At 41.6% G+C, this 6,546-nt stretch overlaps 1 pseudogene; it reads left to right on the forward strand.

Annotated features, from left to right (window-relative positions):
* The first annotated feature begins 5,576 nt into the window (after nt 1–5,576).
* Nucleotides 5,577–6,330, forward strand: LOC137224411 (ras-related protein Rap-1b-like; annotated as a pseudogene).
* Nucleotides 6,331–6,546: the final 216 nt, after the last annotated feature.

The raw sequence follows: 6,546 nt of genomic DNA on the forward strand, positions 1-6,546 counted from the left end.
CAAAGTTCTGTAATCCCTATGCCCCTTAGCTTTAACCAGGTTACCCTTTTAGAATTTCTAGGAATTTTGGGGGGGCATATTTCACCCCTTTCATGTAGCATACAAAGGAATAAATTGAACAACCTCAGTGTTTATCTCCTCACCTATTTTTAGAGCTCTTAGCACATAAAATGAAAATAAAAGACTTTTTTTATTAAAGAAAATCCATAGCAAATTGGAAAGCAGCAGATGCCACATTAAGATCAACATCTTGCAAACGGTATATCCATATGGGATCACAGATATTTTGTCAAATTCATGGAAAGAGAAGAAAACAGGGTAGAGAGGAGTAGGTGGTGAGTCAGCACCACCTGCTGCTCAGCCTGTGTACATTCCTAGCAGGTGCCCTCATTACTCATCCTTGATAAGGGTGCTTCTCACCCTGAGCACAAGGACTCTCCCAGCACACCTGCCTCTGACTTCCTTGTGTTCCATCATCTTCTGTTGCCCCAAGTACTGGTCATATTTTCTCTCCATTTGTAAAGCCCTTCACCTCAGTACCCCTTCACCAGTGCCCCAAGTACTGGTCATATTTTCTCTCCATTTCCTCCTTCTTTTGTGGGATTGCCAGTACCTTCCTGTCTATGCTGGGCCAAGGTAGAACACATCTTGGGCCTTCCTACCTCTACTGGCCACCTGAAGACATGTCCCCCGCCTACTACCTTAATTGTGGTTCTCATAAGAGAGAGGTATCTTCACTCGCCACTTACATACTCTCTTTTAGCTGAAGAAGGACTCAATTCTAATAACGCCTTTCAGGTTGCTAGATTTACCAAATAGAAATATTTGAATTTCAAATAAACAATGAAATATTTTTTTGTAGTGTAGGTATGTCCCATGTAATACTTGGGACATACTTATACTAAAAAAGTATTCATTGTTTATCTGAAATTCAAATTTAACTACGTGTCTTAAATTTTACCTGGCAAGCTTACTTCCAGGGAACAGGGGTTCCCATTTCATTTTCTTAACTCAGGAGTGTCACTTCCTATCAGAAAGGAACAAAAATAAGGACAGGCTTACCTGCACACTAGCCACATATTGATTAAATATTGAAATGACAATATTTTTCATATATAGGATTAAAATGTATTATGCAAATTAATTTCACCTGTTTCTTTTACTTTTTAAATGTGGCTGTAGGAAAATCTAAAATTTTATATGGAGCTCACATTTGCAGTTCACATTACATTTCCAATGAACAGCTCTGGCTTAGAGTCAAAGCCATGTCAGGGAGACCTAATAATTACCATCAGGCCAGAAGCCAGGTGCCAGCCTGCCCAGAAGGAGTTAGATTCTCCTCATTAGAAGCATGTATGGCTGAAACGGTTGGGGATGTACAGAATCCTTGAGCGTAGTTTATGTGCACAAAGTTGTAGTTTTCATTGTTTTTCTTTTCTATTCTGACCAAACCTTGGTGGTTTTTGAGTGATTCCAGAACAAATAGGATTAGGATTGATGTTTCCTATTAAGTATATTTGCAGTTGAATTATGACATTAGATTGAGACACAGTGGGAGGAGGCAAGATGGGGCTGATTAAAGATGGTTAGTTGGGAAATGTTCTGGTTCCTGGAAGCTGTGCTGAGTTGTTCTTGTTTACTCCTTCTTTTTCTTCTTTTGGTTTTATGGTTGCAAATTGGTGGTGGCAGGACAGCTCTAATTATATTTGCTAGAGGCAAATGAAAATTTCATCAGCCAATCTCTGTCTCTTCACTTCTGAAAACTATTTACAGAACTGGGTTCCTGGAAGTGGCACTTTTTTAAAAAAATAACACAATATTTTAGGGTCCCAAAGTTTAGATCTAGGACTTAAATTCTCTTTGATCTCCCACTTTCTTCCTCCCCCAACTGCCTAAGCTCCTTCTGAAGTTCTTGGGAAGTAAAGAAACAGTAGTGAGAGCAAAGCAAATAAAAATTCTGGACCTTATGGAGAGCAAGGGTTTGGTCTATGGTCAAACAACTTGACCTTTACCAAGTTCCCTTTGAAATCTATAGGTCAACCATGTCAAACTGAAGAATCAGCTCTCAGCTGCAGGATCCACCATCTGTCCATTTCCACTTTTTCTTCTTAGTCTCACTACCCGCTGCCCAGTTTTCCACACTGCCCTCCACAGGCCTTGTTACCTGGTTCTATGATATGCTATCCAAGGTCTCAGGCCAGTGGGAAGGAGTTGCTGTCACATTTAGCAGCTGGCAATCTAGTGAATCTAGTGGTTATTTCATCTAATCCTGCAGACCTCCCCCAAACATAGGTCTTCTTGTTTGCATTGCTGTCATTATTTTGAAGACTTTGTAGTACATGTGTGACATGTATTACTTACTGTAAGAGGAGCTGATAGCACTGGTGTAGGAGCTATGTGCCAGATTCAATTTTGAGAGAAGAACATCTCACTTTCCTTGAAGTCTTGATATCTCAGACCCAAAGGAGACTGAGACTGTGTAGAAGGGATGGTGGGTGCTGACAAGGAAATTTGAAAGTGAGAGAAAGTATTGCTACTAGCTGCTCTCTTTCCCTCATGGGGAATCCTAGCTTGTCTAGAGGAGTCTGAGGCAATGGCATCTGGCGTGGAGTTCTGTCAAGTGAAGCTGGTGATTTGCCAGAAACTCACCATCTACTGGTCATTGGTCCTTGTCCTGGATGAAATGGAAACTGGAGATGTAATGTAACTTTCTAAATATAAGTGCCAGGATAAATAAAAACAAAACAAAAAATTTGGAAGTCTCAGGCTCAGCCCATCATCCCATATTGCCAAGTGTCAACTATTAGACTCTTCCTTTGCCTTATTTACTGCCTACTCATAATCATGTTACTCATGATTGTGTTTCTGTGCTATCGTGGGTTTCATCCATAAAGCAGTGCATTTTAACATGTAAAATCAGAGCCAGTAAGGGGAGGGACAAGGTCTGGATCTTAGCTTCATATGTTGTGATGGTGGTTGGAGATAGTCAGCAAGACAGGAAAGGAACAGGACCCAATGGCACTGCAAACTCCAGTCCTGCTTGAAGCATGAAGTGGTGGAATACCCCAGCAGCTACAACAGTGACTACAAATATAGATAGGTGGTTCCAGTTATGTACTGCAGTAAATTAAACCATCCCAAAGTGTGTGTCAAATTCTGTGTGTCAGGAATTTGGAAGGAGGATGATGGAGATGGCTTGTCTCTGTCTACATTGTCTGGGGCCTCAGCTGGGAGGATTTGAAGTCTGAGGATGACTTGACAGCTAGAGCTAGAATGACTTAAAGACTTGATCACTCACATCTTGTAGTTAGACTTTAGCTGGGACTGTTGGCCTGAATACCTACACGTGACCTTTCCATATGGCAGCTTGGGCTTCCTCACAGCATGGTGGCTGGGATCCAAAAGCAAGAATACCAAGAGAAGCAGGTGGAAGCTGCATATCCCTTTCTGACCTAACCTTGGGAGTAACACATCATTACTTCTGCCATACTCTCCTGGATACCTCTACTCTCCTTTAGAAGTTTCAAGTCCCTGGTCAGAATCATGTAGCGGGGACACAGATACCACTTTTCCATGGGAGGAGTGATAAAGAAATTTGGGGTCATGTTTTAAAACACAATATCCTCTGACCACAATTGTTTACATTCCTCCCATGTGCAAAATATATTTACTCCTCCCAAGTCCCTACAGAAGTCTCACCCCATTATGAAATCAGGTTCAGCCTCAAGGTCTAAGTGCAAATGAGGTTCCCTGGGTCTGGTTCCTCAAATCCGGCTCCTTGAGTACTAATCTCAATCTGAAGACCTGTGAACTGAAGAGATTATCTGTCCCACTGTAGTGGGATAGGCATGGGGTAACTGCAATTGACACTCCCATTCCAAAAGAGAGAAAACAGGTTGCACACAGCAGCCACTGAAATTCTCAAATTCTGAAATCCAGCAATTCTGCAATCCAACAAGGCACATTTGACTAGTTTCTTATCAGGGCTCAATACTACTATCTGGGAATATTAATTCCGTGGCCCTTGACTCTGCTCTCTGGGCTCTTAGTTTTACCCTCAGAGTTACGTTTCCTTGTCCTCAAGAAATAGACTCACAGGTAATGCAAGGAGTTTGGAGAAGGGAGGCAGCTGACACCTGGGCTACTTGTCCATAGGGAGCAGAGCTTTGGCCCCTGGGTTTGGTTTTGGAGCAGGGATCTGGCCGTTCCTGGGCATAGAGACTGGAGATACAGTGAGACATTCAGCCCTGGTCCTTCTTCAGGGGACTAGATAGAAATTAGTGTCCAACATCCCTCACACAAAGTGAGGTAGAGTGGAGGATCCAGGTCGATGGCAGAATATTATTGTAAGACAAAGAGTGAAGCTATTTCAATCCATATGAAGTAGGTTAAATCAGCAAAAACTTTATGCTTGCTTTTTTCCCCAAACTTAATTTGCTTCCTAAAAGTTAATCAGGGCCCTTTGAGAGCTGTATTCTTCACAGTAATATTAAAATAATGCATTAACTTGCTGTTTCCAGGTGACACAGTAAAGGAGCTTTAACCTGAAGTAGTTTTCCTTCAGAGCTACTAGGATATTTTAATTACCTCCTTACAGTTTATATTTCACATACTCCTAAATAGTATCGAGGCAGGATACTTAAAAGAAAACCAAGATTATCAAAATAAAAGATCAAAAACTATGTAAACTGTATGCTAAAAATTAGAGTTAATTTATCATTAGTGATTAAATTTGCTCTGAGCTTCATTCCAGAAAAAGCTTTAACACAGCTATGTCTGACATATCTTTGAAAATGTACAAACAGCTATTTACTTCCAGTTCCTTTAAAGATGAAATTTCTCTTAGTGTATTTAGAGCATTGTTTAGAAGTTTATTCTGTATAGAATGTTTGAAGTTAGAGAGGTCTTGAGAGGTCATCAATTTCGGTTCTTTCTGTCTACAGATGAAGGTTGGAAGATCTAAAGAGATTCAGGGCTTTGCTCATAGGTCAGACTGATGGAGCAGAGCTGGGGTTGACTGCTAGCTCCATATTCTTCCCCTTATACCATAGAGGAGAAATTCTTACCTCTGAAGTTTTCAGAGTTACTTCTAAATAAAGTTTAACGAGAAAAAAATTAAAACTATATATAAGAAATTATGATTTGTTATACACTGGTCTTATTTCAGATATAAAGGGACTCTAAAGAAACATGAACCAGCATGGCTGGACAGTGGTGAGTACCAGGGGACTGAGGTAGTGGAATCAAGAGAGAGCAATAAGGGTGAGATTGTGCAGGGAGGCCCCAAGGAAGCCAGAAGTTATTCTTCCAGTCACTGCCTTGCAGGGACGCTCCAGAGAAAATGAGAGATTGAGTCTGGATGCCACTACCCTCCACTGAGGTGAAGGGCTTTACAAAGCAGAATTTGATCAGGTCCAAGAATTTCATCTTCGGTAAACCAGCTGGATCTGCGGCGGCAGCAGTAGCAGCAGTACCGCGTGGCTCTGGGAGCGGCGACCCGGAGGGAGCAGGAGGCGACGCTGGCTGCAGGGACCCGGTGACAGCACAAGAGGTACTAGGTTTTACAAGTTTGCAATATGCATGAGTATAAGCTAGTCATTCTTGGCTCGGGAGGAGTTGAAAAATCTGCTCTGACTGTACAATTTGTTCAAGAAATTTTTGTTGAAAAATATGATCCTATATAGATTTTTATAGAAAGCAAGCTGAAGTAGATGCACAACAGTGTATGCTTGAAATCTGGGATACTGCGGGAATGCAACAATTTACAGCAATGAGGGATTTGTACATGAAAGACGGACAAAGCCAAAAAAAAAAAAAAAAGGGCTTCCCTGGTGGCGCAGTTGTTGAGAGTCTGCCTGCCGATGCAGGGGACACGGGTCCGTGCCCTGGTCCGGAAAGATCCCACATTGCGCGGAGCAGTTGGCTCTGTGGGTCATGGCCACTTGGCCTGCGCGTCCGGAGCCGGTGCTCCGCAAGGGGTGAGGCCACAGCAGTGAGAGGCCCTCGTACCGCAAAAAAAAAAAAAGAAAAACGGACAAAGCGTTACATTAGTTTATTCCATCACAGCAGAGTCCACATTTAATGATTTACAATGTCTGAGAGAACAGATTCTTCGAGTTAAAGACACTGATGATGTTCCAATGATTATAGATGAAAGAGTTGTAGGAAAGAAACAAGGTCAACATCTAGCAAGACAATATGCCATCTTAGAATCCTCTGCAAAATAAAATAAATGCTAATGAGATCTTTTATGACCTAGTGCAGCAAATTTACAGAAAAACTCCAGTGCCTAGGAAGGACCGCAAAATGTCATCATGTCAGCTGCTTTAATATACTATTGATAAATGCATTGCAGCTCTGAGCCAGGTCTGAAGAACTGTTGCTCACTTCAATGGTGCCAGCATTCCAACTTTGTTAAACCTACCAACATGCTAAATTTTCTGTGGCGGAGCACTTTAAGAGGCAGGTGAAAGCTACTACAGCAGTTTGCACATTCTAATCACTTTCCAGTATCACAAGAGAGATTTTTTTACTTATATATAATAG

This window comes from Pseudorca crassidens, chromosome 5, assembly GCF_039906515.1.
Source record: "Pseudorca crassidens isolate mPseCra1 chromosome 5, mPseCra1.hap1, whole genome shotgun sequence".
In the NCBI taxonomy this organism is placed as follows: domain Eukaryota; kingdom Metazoa; phylum Chordata; class Mammalia; order Artiodactyla; family Delphinidae; genus Pseudorca; species Pseudorca crassidens.